At 41.6% G+C, this 17647-nt stretch overlaps 1 protein-coding gene and 1 pseudogene across 1 annotated transcript in view; one reads left to right on the top strand and one right to left on the bottom strand.

Moving 5' to 3' along the window:
• The window catches only part of HS6ST3 (heparan sulfate 6-O-sulfotransferase 3), an 891948-nt gene that overhangs the window by 726839 nt on the left and 147462 nt on the right, over nucleotides 1–17647 (top strand). The gene's annotated exons all lie outside the window — the stretch shown is intronic.
• The window catches only part of LOC118845977, a 126496-nt pseudogene continuing 116063 nt past the window's right edge, over nucleotides 7215–17647 (bottom strand).

Genomic DNA, 17647 nt, shown 5'->3' on the forward strand with positions numbered 1-17647 from the left:
GCGTTGCCCACGTTAGTAGTAAATGGTAGAGTAATCATTTGAATACAATTCTGTAATGCATGGTGCCCATGTAAAACCAATTTACCATCATTTATGTTTATTAGAGCTGGTGGTACAGTAATAAAACTTACACTTAGTGATGCATGGTATCAAATTTACTGGCTATTTGATAATGCAAACATCAAATTCTCTAGGAACAAGCCTTATTCCTGAAAATCTTAGTAATTATGTCTCATACCAATGCTCATGACAAGGTTCCCTCTTTGTCCAATAAGAGGCCATATGTTTCCCTCTGAGGTCACATTCTGGTAAGTCTCTGTCCATGTCGAGTTATCATGGGATGCTCACATTTCCAAGTGTAGGAAACACCGAGGACTATCCCAATAGACACCCAAGGATAGGATGATCACTCGGGCTTCTAGTATGTCTTTATGGTTCTTGCTAAGGGAATTTACAAGTTACATCTAAGTTCTAACTGGTGATAATTATCTAACCTTTTAATGATAAAAACTATCAATCAAAGCTAATGTCATTAGTGTTTATCAGTTTATCAGATTGGAGACATACACCTATACCTACACACATATTGACACAGCATTAGAAGATGTTTGCCAAATCTGGGGAACACATGCTTGTCAATAGCAGTTGATTACCAAATCTAGGGACACATTATTAGAAGGTGGTGACCAAATTTGGGCATCTAGGTGGCATAGTGGATAAAGCACCATGCCTGGAGTCAGAAAGACCTGAGTTCAAATGTGGCCTTAGTCACTTATTAGCTGTGTGGCCAAAGGCAATTCGCTTAATTCTGCTTCAGTTCCCTCATCTGTAAAATGAGCTGGAAAAGGAAATGACAAATCACTCCAGTATCTTTGCCAAGAAAATCGCAAATGAAGTCACAAAGAGTGGACGTAGCTGTAGTAATTAAATAAATGTTCAAATTTGAAACAAACACACATCATTATTAGCTATTTGCAAAATCTGGCATATACACAACATTGTCAAACTATACCATTCAACTCCTCATCTTATTATAAAAAACTCCCAAAACCAAAAACCAAAAAACAATAATTTCTACAACAGCTACTTAGTCACAAATTGGAGGCCTATTTAAGATAAAATGGCATTACTCATCCATTGTTAACATACTTATTTTCACTGAAAGGTCCCTTGACTTCAAATCCAGACTGCTCTTCAGGACATTTGACATAGGCTTTGAAGGACACGGTAGAAACTACTGTTAAAATGTGAATTGAACAGTTAGTACAAATGATAACTGACATTGCTGTCTACTTATCTTCCTTTATTCAGGAAAATTTGATATCTCTTGGTTCACATGCAGGAAAGTTGAAACAATTTTCCTTCCAAAGTTCATTGTTTCTTATTTGTTGCTCCACTTTTCTGGAGAAGGCAAAAAGAAGTGGCCCTTGCTCAGCCTGAGTTCCCAGGATGAATGTGGAATCAGGGTTTGAGTAGTATCAACAAGATTTTATCTCCTCCTTTGAGGAAGAAAGGAAGGGGCAGATTGAGGCCAGCAGATGGATAGCTGTGCTCTAAGTGGATTAGCTCAGTGTATCTGGCAGCAAGGCCAGGGTATAAATGATACTTGAACAACCAAGTGCCAGATACCAGCTAGCAGGCAATTGTGGGAGGGGAAAAGTAAATGGGTTATGATGTTGCTAAGCAAAAGCATTTTGTTAAAATGTTCCATTGTTTTTCTTCAAATGAAATATAAATCCAGAAGAGAAAACAATCAGTTCTTTATTTTGTTTTAAGAAGCAATTTCCCCAGTGGAAAACAATTTACTGACATCAGAAATATGTTTTATGGAGAAAAGTCTACATAATTGGCTACCTTTCAACATTATGTGGTATTATAAAATCCTTGAAATTCACTAAATTTGCATCTTGTGACACAGCACCCATGTCCTCATATTCCCAGTGACTTCCTTCATACTCTCTTCTATGGCCTGATCTATTTTATACAACTATTCAACTAAAATTATTTGGAAATATGTTCAGGTTCTGATTATTAAGATTTACAAGAATGAGTCAGACTAATGTCATCATAAAAAGTAATGATGGTTAGTGTTAGTTTTATTTAACTTTTACTCAGTTACACTGACCCTAGCCAGGCCTTCATTGTTTTATTCTTTAGGTGTAACCTCCTAACTGCTTATTCTGGCTTCCTTTTTCTAGTCTAGCTGACTTTGGTTTACACATACCGTTATTAGCAAAGGGAAAAGAAATACTAGAAAAATGAACCTTCAAGACAAATATGTGAAAAAGAGATAACAAAGAGTAATGTAATGAAAAGTACCGACGTGTGGTCAAGATTAAAAATACAAATCTGATATATAAGACTGCCACTCTCCGATCTGCCTCTCTTCTGGGGTAAGAATAAACCTGCCCTTAGTCCAAGCATCAGCTAGGACAGCATCTTCCAAAGAGAATATCCAAAAGTCATCAAATGGGTGAAAAGATTCTCTCTCTCTCAACACAACTGCATCCATACACCAGAGGGAAAAAATGAGTCAGTGGTACAACCCTGAATAAGGGGCAGCCTAGTTATTATGCCACAGAGAGGAAAGATTGGGTTAGACACAGTACAGTTAGTTTTTGACGTATATAATTTTATTAAGAAGTTAGTTGAGTCTGATTCAAAGGAGTTCAGCCAAAATAACCTAACTAGGTATGGATTAAAAATGCTATCTGAGAAAAGTAGGACATGGGTAAGGTTCCTTTTAGCTCTGATAAGAGAAAAAGACAAGCAACAAAAATTAACAAGACTACTTAGTCTCAGCATGGTCCTTAATGTAAGGACCACCCTTCCCCCTCACAATACATCCATACATGCGCCCCATCAGCAACTGGTATATACAAGCACCTAGAGGAGAGGGACCATATCTTCTTTTTTCTTTTGCATCTTTCTTTGCCCATCCTCTGCCTCTAGAATGAACAATCCCTATACACAGAGAATGCTCAATTAATGTTCTAGAGGCAGCTGTGTCAACACAGGGGATAGAACACTGGACCTGGAGTCAGCATGACCCGAGTTCAAGTGTAGCCTCAGATACTCACTAATTCTGTGACCCTAGGCATGTCACTTAACCTCTGTTTACCTCAGTTTCCTCAGCTGTAGAATAGGTATAATAACAGCACCTACCTTGCTGGGTTGCTGAAAGGATCAAATGAGATAATATTTGTAAAGCACTCAGCACAGTGCCTGGCACATAGTAGGTGCTTTATCGATGTTTATTCTCTTGCTCCTTGTCTGCATGAGGATGACAGGGAAAACAAAGTGCCTTACATAGAAGAGAATTGCTAGATGGGTAGGGCAGAAAGGAAGAATCTTCCCAAGCTGTACTGCTTGGGTCAGAACTAAGTAAAGCTACTCAATTCTGACTTAATTATAAAATATACGAACTTAAAAACTATCGTTGTTTTGTTTGTCGTTGTTGCTGTTCTTTGTCGTTTTCATTATTTTTATTTTTATCTCATGTGTGTGTTTTGGGGGTCAGGGAAGCTTCCAGATTTATTATTGTAGAGAACTCCCAGTAAAGGAAACTCTGATGCAGGTCAGTAACTTGTCTGAAATTAACCATCTTAAGGAACTGCCTTGGATGCTGAGAGGCTGAGTTACTTGTAGGCGTACAGCTTGGATGTATGAGTTCCGAGACTTGAATATGTGTCTGAGACTCCAAGGTTGATCCAGAACATGATACTACTCCTCGGGCATTTGGCATATTTTTTTTTTAAAAAAAAAGGACCTCTGCACCATAAAAAGTAGAATTTCCTGACATTAGCAGTACGTAAATTTATAAAAAATAACAATAAAATGTCTAATTTCACATGCCCTACTGTGGGCCATACTCTAGCCTCCTATCCACCTTGACTACTCCTAGGCTCAGGTCTGGACATTTTCAACAGTGTAATTTGTTTCTATAATACAGTAGCTAGGAAAATAGCACACGTTTCTTTCTGCTTGTTTGAAATTTATTGAAAAAGTAATACAAGCAGCAAGACTGATCCACTCTATCTAAACACTATCACAACCTACCCTGCCTTTCACTACCAAAGTCCCAAACTGTGGATCTGATCATCACCTAATTTAATCTAAGGATAGTCCCAATTTGATTCTTCATCCATAGCTCCTAGTTCATCAAGAAATGTAAACAACTATTCAATATGATACAGTGTTGTAAGTCATTTTTTTTAAATTGACAAACCTTCCTTTTTTTTTTCTTTGCAACTAAAATAATACATTTGAAATTGATTTGTAGAAACAAAACCTAGTTTAGGGACAAAATTTCTGGAACAGATTCTAAAGTGAGGAAACCAGTTGCTGCTGGGGTGGGGGACTTGGGCTCCCCAAGTCTCTCCTTTCCTGCTCCCCACCCCGCTCCACTGTACTGGGTATTGAATGTGTTTGAGATGCTGTAAACAGAAGTTCTGGATAGCTTGCAGCTAGGGATGATAAATGGAGCTATGAGAGAGCCTTCCCTGCAGTCTCACATTGGGGTGGACTAGAGAAAGTTGTCTGTGATGTATCTGACTCACTTTGGTCAAGTTCCTGCCAAGTCCCTAAATCTGGGAGTATTGCTGGGCTTCTTGGAGTTCTGATCTAGCATTATATTTCCCCTGCCCTTGGTAGCCTGGCAGGGCAGCCCACCATCTCCTTTGCATCTGGTTCTTTTTCACATTTAAAATGCAATAGGCAGAGAAAAAACCCAAATAGTCTCAACATTTACTGCCAGGTTAAGGTCAAGGGGAGGAGATAAGACATAGGTTGTGGGGCAGGGAATATTTCAGGCCAAATAACCCTCACTATGTTTGAAGGAGGGGACAGGCCCACAGGGGTGACCAATATTTGACTAAGGCCATGCTGCTAGCAAGTGAGTGACTTGTGGGCCAGCTGGTGGAATAAAAAGGCACCACTAACCAGCTGTGACAATGGATGAGCCATTTAACTTCTCTGCGGCTTGGTTTGCAGCAGTCAATGAGGGGGACTCAGCTCTAAGGGTGCATGAAGTTAAGATGAGGGCTCAGATCTACCATTTTCATGCTTTAAACATCACAGTGCTCTGCTCTGAGACAACTTTTCAGTAAACCTCAGTCCTCATTCTCGCCGAAAAGAGGAGCCTCACACCAAAGGTTCTGAGCCCCACTAGTATGTTTGATAATGTTCTCAGCTCTTTACTCCTGTCCTTTATATGTGAAGATGATACTGCTGGCCTGTTCTCTAATGGTGACGAGCTTACGATGCAACTTCCATTCATTCTGGCCTGGTTCCCTATTTGACAAAGGACACATGCTTGCTTGTCTGAGCTTTGCCCTCTTTCTGGTGAGTGAACAGCTTCCCCTTATGAATTTTGGACTTTGCTGTTATATATCATGACTTAGGACACTTTCTTGACTGAGGGCTGTGTCTTCATTGCCTCCATTTTGGGTTGACCTTTGTGACTAAAGCACCAGGTGGGGGGCCTGCCTTCTCAAAGGGATACCACTTTAGCCTATAGCTCACTGAAACCCACTCTTTTTCTTCTGATGGGATCAATTCCAAAGTGAGTGGGTGCTCATGCCCTGCAATGGCATCACTCCTGGTTTACAAGCTCTAGGCAGGGAGGCCACAGAATGGCAGCCTGAGGGGAGGTAGCTGACAGGAGTGAGCTCCATGATACTGTTCTGTAGCTTGGACAAACTAATGACTTTCTTGGCTCCCCCTTGCCTTCTCATTTTGTCCTCATCCTAGGAACCCCTTGCTTCTTTCCAGTTCCATGTTAAGGCTCAGGAAGATGTGTTTGGGACTAAAGAGGCAGGCCAATAGGAGGACCAGTCACCATGAGGGAAAATCCTCAACTGTAGGCCACAGTCCTGAGCCGAGTTAGGCAGGTGCCTCATAGGCAGGCACAGGGGAACACTGCAGTCATGAATCCCGAGGACATTCATTCTAACCTTTCAAAACCAAATCCAGAAATCCTCAAACGCAAGTAGAAAATAGTCAAGCCTTATGGAAGGAAGATATGCTCTAATTCCCATGATTCCATGTTATGATATTGGGATAGGAGAGAAAGGTCCCAGGCACACAAAGGCCTTGGCCTAAGGAGCAACCCCTACTGGTAGGCCATAATGGAGAGAAGAGAAGCAGCCAGGTCTGGCTGATCTGATACTTCTAGATCAGTGAAGCTGCCTCAGTAAGGAATCTTGGCAGAATCTGACAGTTCAAGACAAATTCTACCACTGTCCTACATGTGAGCAGCACGTGGTCATAAGCAGAGACTCACTCTCATACCTCATTATGCCTCCCCAGAGTCCCTCCTGAAGCTATTAGGTAGGACAAGGACGTTTTGATGCATCTGCTGATCATGCTTGTTGGGTGGATGTTGCACAGTTCACTTGGGTGGTGGTGTTTCGAAACTACTGTCCATAAAGTTTGATCCATTATGTTGGGAGAGGGGGGAAAGGCTATTTCTGAAGAGACCAAAAGGTTAAGGAGGTAGGTGACAGTTCCATGAATGTGCTTGAGAATCCACAGTATCATATATTTGAAGTTCCAGCTTCTTTGCTCTAAATAGCTACTGAAATAGCTTTTTGAAAAAGAGTGTTAGAGAGAAAAACACTACATTTGCAGCTGAGGTCTCTGCCCATTATGGTGTGTGTTTGGCTCTCTGCCCCATGATTCACAGAGGAACACCCTTCCAGTCAGGCACTGGGGAGACACCTCCACTACCCCAGGCTTTGATCAGGCAGATGAAGTGAACTCATTGGCTCCGGAGGAGGAAGATGTTTTTTGTAGCCATGTGTGTGACTAAGACAGTACAATAAAGAACAGAGATCAATAACTTGGCTTTCTCCTTTGGCGCAGTGGATGAGGTTCTTGTGAGGTGGCAAAGCCCATGGAATGTTCAAGTATGAAAAAGTGAGGAGTGCAAGCGATCCTGAAAAAAAATCACCACTGCTTAGCTAAAAAAAAAAACAATCCATAGAGTAAAAAGCTGGGCAGTTTCTGACTTCATAATCTAGACAAAGCTGTGGCAAAGGCTCAGTGGTATTTAGAGGAATCCCGTGTCATCAACTTGAAATGTGAAAGAAGATGAATTTTCAGTGGTTTTAGAAAATTCTTGAAATTCCAAAGCCTCAGTGTTGAAGGAAGTTTCCTTATTGCTCTGTTAGTTTTCTCTGAGACTGGAAAAGGAGTGGGGTGAGATTCCTGAGTTACTCCTCAGTGATCTCGGTCTCCCCATGGACAACAACCTTGGTCACTGGCATGTTGAGGTATTGTTCCTTGGCTTCTCTGATTGTCTGAAGAAGGACCTGATTGTGATCAATGTTGACATCTCTTGTGATCACCATTCTTTTTTCAATCTGAGAACTCACCTTATATGGTCTTGGTAGTCTGAGTCACGGTGGTGCTGCTTGTGGTGTCCGATGTAATGGTCAGAGCTGTCAGCAGAACACGTGGGTCTAAGTTGCCATTGCCCACATAGGTCTGGGTAGCCTCGTAAATGATGGTTTTGTGTCAGTGGAAACAATGGGGACATATTTAGTTGAGATTTCACTTTTCCCAGCATTAGCAGCATCTGAGATGGTGAATGTCTGAGTCTTCACCAGGGGAGGTTGTAAACTTTGAATGAGGGTGGGTGAACCTGAACCCACCTGAAAATCAGGATATGGTCCATTTTGCTTACCAGGTAGCTCATTTGGTGTAACATGGTTGTCAACCCCCTTTGCCTCTTTTTCACCAGTGTACAGCTGACAGGAACCAGGGGTTTCTGAGAGCACGTACTCTAAGAGCTTTAAGGCACCAGCTTGCTCTCCTGTACCTGTACATACCACATTTGGACAACTTAGCATCTGCTTGTTACCATATTACCAGCCGTCCCATGTGCCTTGTCTCCTGTCTCCTTGCCATTTATGGAGACAGACCCAAAGTCATGGCTTTGTGGAGACTGCAATGGGGTTGTCATTTGGGTCCCACTATGAGCTACTGAATGCTCAAGGCTTTCCCATTAAGGGTCAAGGTTTGATCTCTCTGTTACTGCATCCACTTCCTCTTTGGGAATGTGATTCATAGTTCTTTCTACTGAGGGAATCTGCCCATTGAAGGTCAGCATCTAGAACGGGAAGTGAGTTGACAGGCACTTGTCCCACTCACTGGACCAAGGCTCTGAGATTTGGGACAATCTGGTTCAGAGTCTGGGCCAGACTCCATGAAGTTCTTCTTGAGCTCACAAATCCTGGCATGGTGCTTCCTAGTTTCTTCCTGAGTCTTGTCTAAACTGTTCTATTCTTCAGGGGTCTGGTTCCACTTGTTCGGGTGCCACTCCTTCCTTTTTTTGTCTCTACCTTCACAGTTTCCTTCTGCATTTTAGAGACTGTGGGCTTCTTGCAATTAAAGGTTCCAGGAAGTTGACTTCTAGACCATGGCTCTGAGCAATGGCTGGTGCCAAGGTAGATTGAGGGCTTTGGTTTGGTGTCTCCATTGCTTCAGCTCAATCGAGGCTCTGAGAGGCCTGTTTGCTTGCTGTATGCTTGAAGTATGGTGCAGGCCTATCAGTAAGAGCATTGGCTTGTCTAGTTTGGGCCTGAGTCTGGCCACTGTAATGAAATTTGGATCTTAGGACTATATTGGATCCTGGGCCTCTGAGAACACACCTTTTATGGTCTTGATAATCTGAGGCATGGTTTTGTTGCTTGTGGCGTCCGATGTAATGGTCTGAGCTGTCAGCAGTACACCCGTGTCTAAGTCTCTGTTGGGAGTGGTTTCAGTGGATGTTAGTCTCAAAAATATATGTTGCTCTACGCATACATTCCACAATTTCTTAGCTGCTCAAAAACGGGGAGGGTTGAATCCAATGGTACTTTCATAATGCTTATGCTATCCAGGTAGAATCTTGATTTTATAAAAAGCAGCCATACTTATAGGAAATCTTCAGCACCTTGGGCCAAGGAAAGTGGTTAATTCTCAGCCTGTCTTTGTAAACAAGAAGGCCACTGGAACACATTCCCAGTATGATATCCACTCCCTCCAAGTCCTTTGCTTTATGCAGGTCAACTTCATACATGGAGGGCTTTTTGGCGTTCTCAAGAAATTCCAGGTCAGCTGGGGCTGGAGTCACAATCACCTATAAGAAGTTCCATGACCTTCTCTTCAAGCTCTTTGTTCTGGTTTGGGGCCAGTTTAAACTCATGAACATAATTAGCACCACGAACTTTGTGGTCATAGTCTCCCAATTAAGACTGGACAGAGCTAAAGTGACAAAGGAGCAAGGCAATTGTCCTGTAAGAATGTCCTGCCAAAGCTGAAGACATAAGTAATTGCTTGTTATTTCTTGTGATCATTGTGCTGGGTCAGGTGGATAAAACTTCACATTGAATAGAAAATTCCAAGGGGTCCCATGAAGTTAGTTTTTTATTTCTTTGGCAGAATCCAGCCAAGTCTTGGAAGTCACATTATTCCATATGGCTAGACAGAAGAAGTCTTCTTCTAGACTGAAATGTTGTCTTTATGAAATCTTGTCCTTTAGGCTGTTTCTCTACCACACATCCACAAACTGTGTCTCCAGCAAGGATACCTCGAAGTGCATGTTTCTGTGTCCTCTGACAACTTTCTGGGAAGACCCAAGCTCTTTCTCAGTTTTTGGTTCCACACTTGCTTTGTTCTCTTCTACGTTGGTTGGAGCCCTCTTCAAGTTCTTCTCCTTGCTTAGTTTCAAACTCCAGATATTTTCCATGCCCTTCCTGGGCAAGCTGTGTTTCTGAGCTGCTTAAAAGAATGAAGATCTGAAGACAGGTCTGTTTTAAGTTCAGGTTCAGGGGAAGCAATGGGGGGCTTTTAAAAGGATCTCTTCATCAAGACCAGCTCCAAACTCTGTTTCTCTCTGACCTCTCTTTTTCATTCCTTAGGTAATTCTACTTCTTTGCCTTCATTTTCAGAGACTTGAGACTTAGGCCTCTTGACAAAAGAGGAGAACAGCAGGGACAAGCCTCAGCTTTTTGATGTCTGCTCTTTGTTCTTACTCAAGTCTGTGTGTGTGTGTGTGTGTGTGTGTGTGTGTGTGTGTGTAGGTGTCCACACTGGAAGCTTTCTGCTTCTGTTCAGAATGATTAATCCCCTTAGCTGCCTTCTGCAATGACTCTTCCAGATGAACTTCTTGTGTTCCTGTTCTGGTGCCTCCTTTGCCTTCTTCCTTCTGCTCATGGTGCTGTGGATTCCTGGCCTCAGCCACTAAATCTTCTCTGGCCAGAAGAGAGCTAGGTGGGGATGTGGGTGGGGGGCTGGGAGAGCTGGGCCTGACCCACCCTGGCTGCCCTGGACTCCCAGATATTTCTAATGTTACTGAAATAAAGTTGCTTCTTATTCAGTATATGATATTTCAATGGTATCTATGAAGCCTGTAGATTTCAAGGCCAAAGTTATGTTGGCTTTTGCCTTTGGTAATTTGCTCTTTAACATTATGCCTTCAATTTGAAAATCACATTTATCTCTCCTCCCTAATCCTTTCCCTAGCTTTTGATGTTGCTAGGGGACATTTGCTCAGATTGACAATCATGTTGGTAATTTTCCTTTCATATTTGTAGTTATATGCCCTTTGAAAACTATATTCATTTCCTTTACATGACTACTTATGGAAAAATCTTTATGGTAATATATTTTTGGTACATATGTTGGCGTACTGATTATTTTACTTAGACATTGTTTTGTCCTCAGTATATGTCTATTTAACTGTTAAAAATTTTGATTAAGTTATAACTAGAAATTTATGTTACATCTAATGTTATTCCTAAGATATAAGCACCTTGAAGTCATGGAATTAATTTTACTAATTTCTTAAGTGTTCTATGAATAGATTTATCTCTCTCAGTGATTCCATCCTATTCCTCTTCCCTCACTCACTGTAGCCAAAATGGCCTTTGTTTTCTTTGAATGACTCAGCTTACCTCATTGAGCCTCTGGACACTGTGGCTTGCTCTTCCGGGGCAGGAAGCCCAAAGAGCATTCCAGGAAGCAGACAACTTCCTGTGTGATGAGTCATGGGGCTGGCTGAGGGGAGGTGTTAACGGCTACGCTAGGGGGAGGGGCCAAGTCAAGAACCAATCGGCCCTGGTCATTCAGGCGGTGCTTGATGATGTCAAAAACTCTATGAGAGGGGAGAGGACAGCTTGAAGATCCTCTTTTCCTTTTCCGGTTGGAGCCAGCGACAGTTACAGCGACAGTTACAGCGACAGTTACAGCGACAGTTACAGCTACAGTTACAGACACAGCCACAGCTGGGGCGGGAGCTGCCAGTAGCAGAGCTGACCTACGGGAGAAAGCTGAACAAAGACTTCGGGCCAGTGGGTAATCTTATTACCATAGAGGGGGAAACATGATTTTGCTTTACGCAATCATGCTTCTCTGTAGCCTCCTGGTTACTCTTTCAAGGCGTACTTATTGGGCCTGGAAGCTTTTGATCAATATATCAAAATGGGGTTGCTGGTTCATGGGTTGGTTACTGTGGAGCCTAAATAAATGTTTTGATTCTTCTGCCTTCTACTTTGAGAGTTTCTTATATCCGGCGGTTCCGAACGTTTCAGACATGTTTATGATCCTCTTTGAGATTATAAACTCTGCCCTCCTAATACATTTGGCGACGAGGATGGGATCGCTAGGTATAAGATCTCTATTTAGAAGCAGAACAATTCCAGAGGAAGAGATGAATATCCCAGGATGGGAGGATCCATTTTATTCCTCCCTAGCAAAAGAATTGGCTAAAAAAGCTGGACCCTGTGAAAACTGGGAACCAAGGCTACGGAGAGGAGATCCTAGGGATTTGGAAAAGTGTTTACGAGAAGTTGGGATTCAGTCAGGGGCATCACTATCTAGGCAAAGCTGGATAGTGTTATCAGCCTACCGGCTAGTATACGAAAGATTGAGATTAAGTGAAAGACATGGGGGCACTCCTACCCCACAGGAAGAAGGGGAATCTCAGATAGCAGGAGACCAAACTGACTCAGATGAGAACTTTTCTATTAATGTGGCTAAGAGCAACAGGAGACCAAAAAAGCCCAGAGTGCATTTCAACCCAGCCCAGAAAGAGCCTGACTGCCTGCTTCGTCCTAGCCATGGTGGCAGAGGAAGTGAGTGGGGAGAGAATGAGACAATGTTAGGGGCTGAGGCACAAAACACTACTGGGGTTCAGGATGTGCCTCACACAGAGAATAGGAGATGGTTAAATGATCAGACAAAGGCTCGACCCATACAAAGGAGGAAGACAGAAACCCGAGGTGAAGATTCAGTTACAAGGGAAATTCAGGAAGATTTCTCACCGCAAGAGGTCACAGATATTTTGAGTAGATTCAGCCAAAGAATAGGAGAACCATTGATATCTTGGATGGTAAGACTCAGTGATCAAGGGGCCAGTGGAATATCAGTAGATAGGACAGACTGCATGAGATTCATAGGTATCAGCCATGATCCTCTAGTTCAACAAGCTTTTAGGGAACATCATCAGCAAGGAGATGGTGATAGGACTACTCTGTTGGCATTAGCCGCTGTGGGATGCAATAAGAGATATGCTACTGATTCTATGTGGCCCACTGAGCACAGACCCTGGTATTCACTTAGAGATTGTATCATGAGACTAAAGGAGGAGGTAATGAAGACTGCCATTATGATAGGAACTGCAGACAAATATTACAATGATCCAATGGGACTGCCTCATAGGAATTTAATAATTAGGACAGCTCCCCCTGCTTATAAACAACTAATTTTGAATTTATTACTTGGAGAAGTAGGGAGCCGTCTTACAACAGTGATAAATAAGATTTTACAGTTACATGACTTAGGTGACTGGGGAAGGGATAGATCTCCTCAAGAGAGAAGGGTGAATAACCAGCAAACTTGGCGCCAAAGGAGAGTAACAAGGAAAGAAATGTTTACTGCTTTATTGAGAGCAGGGGTAGGTTTTGAAATGATAGATGGAATTCCAACCAATGAATTATACAGAATGTATAGAGGACTTGATAACACGAGAAATAGGGAAATAAGAACTGCTCCTGCAAGCCCACAAGCCACTCAGACTGAAGGTGACCTTGTGTGATTAACGGATGAAAACTTGTACATTTGGGGAAAGGCTGGGAGGACAATCTTAGTCTCTGTCTAGGATGGGATCCTCTTGGCTTCCTCATTATGTTCCTTTTGAAAAGAAACATTTCCCACCTGAGTTTGGCTCTGATGTTGGATCTTTGCATAACTGAAATCTCAACCAAACTTGAGATGATTTTATTTGAAGAATTATAGTCCATACTTGTCTATTCTTTTTGTCCTTTGTTTTGGCTAACCTTGTTGCTAGTTTTGTTTCCTTCAGGCTTAAGCACCCTGCACTTTCCGGTGACTGCCTAAGCATGTAGCATTCTTGGAATTCCTGCCAGCTTGTTAAAGAAATGACCTCTGGAATGGGACTTTTTGGGGGCAGGGCCATCTCTACATCCAATTTCAGCATGAAGAAGCTATGGAAAATGAGACCTTCACCCCTCACCCCAAGATTTTGAGCCCCAATCGTTCAAGGGGGGTGGAAATGATGATAGTGTTCTGTTTACTTATTTTGTGTTATCCTTGCTGTGTTGTTTTATTGTTATGATATTATTGATCCTATGTAATGGATACAAGGATTTAGGGGTGGACATTTGAATTATTAATAATTATTTTGGGGATGATTGATTGAAGAGATTATCTTGCTGGGACCTAGGGGTGGATCACATTTGAATCGTAAACCAATATTTAGGAATGTCACCAAATGATATGTTTTGCTTTATAATGAATGATATGTTTTAGTTTCCTTTGTAATTGGATCACAATGTATGTTCTAGGATACATGGCTGATTAGATTATGTATCCTATAACAAGGGGTGGAGTGTAGCCAGAATGGCCTTTGTTTTCTTTGAATGACTCAGCTTACCTCATTGAGCCTCTGGACACTGTGGCTTGCTCTTCCGGGGCAGGAAGCCCAAAGAGCATTCCAGGAAGCAGACAACTTCCTGTGTGATGAGTCATGGGGCTGGCTGAGGGGAGGTGTTAACGGCTACGCTAGGGGGAGGGGCCAAGTCAAGAACCAATTGGCCCTGGTCGTTCAGGCGGTGCTTGATGATGTCAAAAACTGTATGAGAGGGGAGAGGACAGCTTGAAGATCCTCTTTTCCTTTTCCGGTTGGAGCCAGCGACAGTTACAGCGACAGTTACAGCGACAGTTACAGCGACAGTTACAGCTACAGTTACAGACACAGCCACAGCTGGGGCGGGAGCTGCCAGTAGCAGAGCTGACCTACGGGAGAAAGCTGAACAAAGACTTCGGGCCAGTGGGTAATCTTATTACCATAGAGGGGGAAACATGATTTTGCTTTACGCAATCATGCTTCTCTGTAGCCTCCTGGTTACTCTTTCAAGGCGTACTTATTGGGCCTGGAAGCTTTTGATCAATATATCAAAATGGGGTTGCTGGTTCATGGGTTGGTTACTGTGGAGCCTAAATAAATGTTTTGATTCTTCTGCCTTCTACTTTGAGAGTTTCTTATATCCGGCGGTTCCGAACGTTTCAGACATGTTTATGATCCTCTTTGAGATTATAAACTCTGCCCTCCTAATACACTCACCCAACATAAAGTATGATACATGAATGTGCCTGAGAAAATGCCTATAGCTTAAGGAATACAAAAATTTATAGAAACGTAATAATTAGGGTAAATGTTTTGAATTTGTTATAAAAATTAATGTTTTAGAATAATTAAGCAATCATTCTATAGCAAATGAAGAATAACTCAGAAAAAAATTAAACAAACCATTTCCTTTTTTATATGCTCCCTCAAGGAGCAACATGGCACAGTGTATATAGAGTTGGCTTCAAATCAAGGAAGATCTGGGTTCAAATCTTGTCTGTGACACATAGTGGCTATGTGATTCTGGGCAAGTCACTTGAACTCTCATAGGGCCCAGAGTCTAGGCAACCTCTCTAAGAATATAAATTGCAAAGAAAGTACTGACATGAATTGGTAGGGGTAATTTCCTTACTAGGCATGCCTTGTAGCTGTGAAATCACAGATATTCCTATTCCTGTCCATATAATCTCTCAAATTGTTTCCTTTGTCTGCTATATTCTCCTTCCTTTTTATTTTTTCCAAAGCTTACCTGTTCTCTAACGTCCAGATCGAACCCTGCCTACCCCAGGAAGCCTCACTTGACTTGGAGATGGTGGTGGTGGTACTGTGGAAAGACTACCGGCTCTGGAGTCAGTGTATCTGGGTTCAAATACTACCATTAACACTTACAATGTGACCTCGGGCAAATCACTTAGCCTTCTTCAATTTTTGTTTCCTCACATTATAAAATGAAGGTGTTGGAGGAGATGATCTATTAAATTCCTTCCTGATCCAAATCCTGTCTGAGCCTCATTGATCTCAGCACCATCATGATATAGCATTCAAAACCTTAACCAGAAAATTTGCCCTTAATTAGCATTCTATACATATATTATACTGTCTCTTCACCTAGAATAAAATTCAGCCAACTAAGTGCAAGGCACTGGGAATATAAAGGTGACAAATGGGACAAAACTTAATCTCAAGTTCGCTCTTCAGTATGAGGTAACATAGGCAAATACCTACAATATGATACATAGTAGAATGTGGTAAGACCATAGAGAAGTGAAATGATAATTAATTTATGAAATTATGAAATGGGGTTGAGCCCAGTTCTTTAAGTACTTAATGAGAAAGATGATCATAGCTGTAGGAAACGGTTGCCATCACACTTTAATAACCACACAAGGAGTGGGATCAAACAGCAGAAAAAGTACAGAGACAAGCAGTGAAATGGGTACAGAGGTAGATGGCATGATGACAGAGAGGATGCTGAAGGAAGGCCGACAGTGCGAGGAAGAGGATAGAGAGGAGAAGAGGCAAAATAGTATGTAAACATGGATTAGAGTTGGGAGCACTAGGCAGCATGACTCCAATGGAGACAGAAGAAAGCTAGGGGAGCAGGAATTTGAGGTCTCATTTTTATAGGGTATTTTGAGGGGAAACAAAGTAACTCTTATCTTTTGGGTTAGTTTATTAGCATACCTGAATCAATTCAAAGTTGTCAGTAAAACTTTAAAATTAATGTGTCTGTATCATCTCAAAATTATCAGCACCATTTGGTTGTCTGCTGTTCTTCTGAAATTGATCTATATATCTAGGACCAAAAGTCTCTGACTGCAAGCTTGGATGGCTTTCTCTGATTCAGTACATATTACCAGGATACGATTTTTGGTTAATATGGGATACAATTTGTAAATTATGCTCCCTTGATTTATGGGATGGTTTGTATGTGACTTTCAATTCCTGTTTATAATATTACTTCATGCTATTGCCCCTTTATAATGGCTACTCATAAACTTACTAACTATACTCACTAGGAGCTGAGGGGAGGGTGGTCAAGGGGCCCAGAACAGGATACAATTTTAACACAAGGAGATATGAAGTGATATGAATACAAAGAACACTTCTATTTGGGAGAATCAGTGAAGGCTTAGTAGAGGAGCAAGCATATGAGCTCCATAAATTCTGGTTGAGTGATTAGTTGATCTACTGTAGCACTTGTAGCATTTCAACAGGTAGAGATAAACAGCTAGGAGATTTTCCAAATTTGGAAAACAGAATAGACAAAAGGCATGGATCCAGAAAAATAGAGGGCATGTTTGTGAAATGTCTTCATCTTAGGTTCAACCTACTAAATGTTAGAGCCAAAGTAGAGTTGGTTTAGAGTATAGAATTCATAAAGCAAAATAGTGTATAAAAGAACTGAAAGGTAGGTTAAATATGGCTATATTTGGAGGGCTGTGGATGCCAAGGCTAAGATTTTCGAACTTTATTCTTTAAACAATAAGGGAAATACTGAAATTTTCAACGAATAAAAGAAAATAGCCAGAGGTGGGCATTAGGAAGGTTAATCTTATATAGTAAAATGTGGATTGGAGAAGAGAGAGTCTAGAAGCTAAAAGACCAGGTTAGAAGATATTTTCATAGTCTAGATGATAGTGAATAAGAGCCATTAACAGAAATAGCCAAATCATCAGGAGAAATAAGGTCTTTTTTGTTGTTTTTTGGAAAGAGAGTTGGAGTGCAGCAGGATGGTGATTAGTTCAATTTGGGACAGGATAACATGGCAATGGTCATGAGTATGGAAATGGAATCAAAGATGACTGCGAGGTTTATGTCTAGATGATTAGTTAAATGATGATGATATCAGCATGAGTAGGGATTTGGGGAAGAGTGGTTTTGGGGAGAAGATAATGAGTTCAGTTTTGAATATGTTGAATATCTCAAGTTAGCAGTACATCCAAATCAAAATGTTTAAGGGGTGGGGAACCTATGGCCTTGAGGCCACATATGGTTATTATGTAATGATAATCAGGGCAGGATTTGTTGCTGTTTTTCTCTTTTGGGATGCTAAGGTTATCAAGTACCTTTAATGAGTCTGGCCTTTGTTTGAATGGGGCAGGTAAAGTGGGATCTTTTTTTCTCTTGGAATGTTTCTCAGCACTAAGACAATCAGGAGTCAGTGATTTGTACATAATGTGGTGCTGGTGGTTGAGGAGCTCTCCCACACCCTGGTGTTAGTGATTTCCCACA

This window comes from Trichosurus vulpecula, chromosome 4, assembly GCF_011100635.1.
Source record: "Trichosurus vulpecula isolate mTriVul1 chromosome 4, mTriVul1.pri, whole genome shotgun sequence".
Taxonomy (NCBI): domain Eukaryota; kingdom Metazoa; phylum Chordata; class Mammalia; order Diprotodontia; family Phalangeridae; genus Trichosurus; species Trichosurus vulpecula.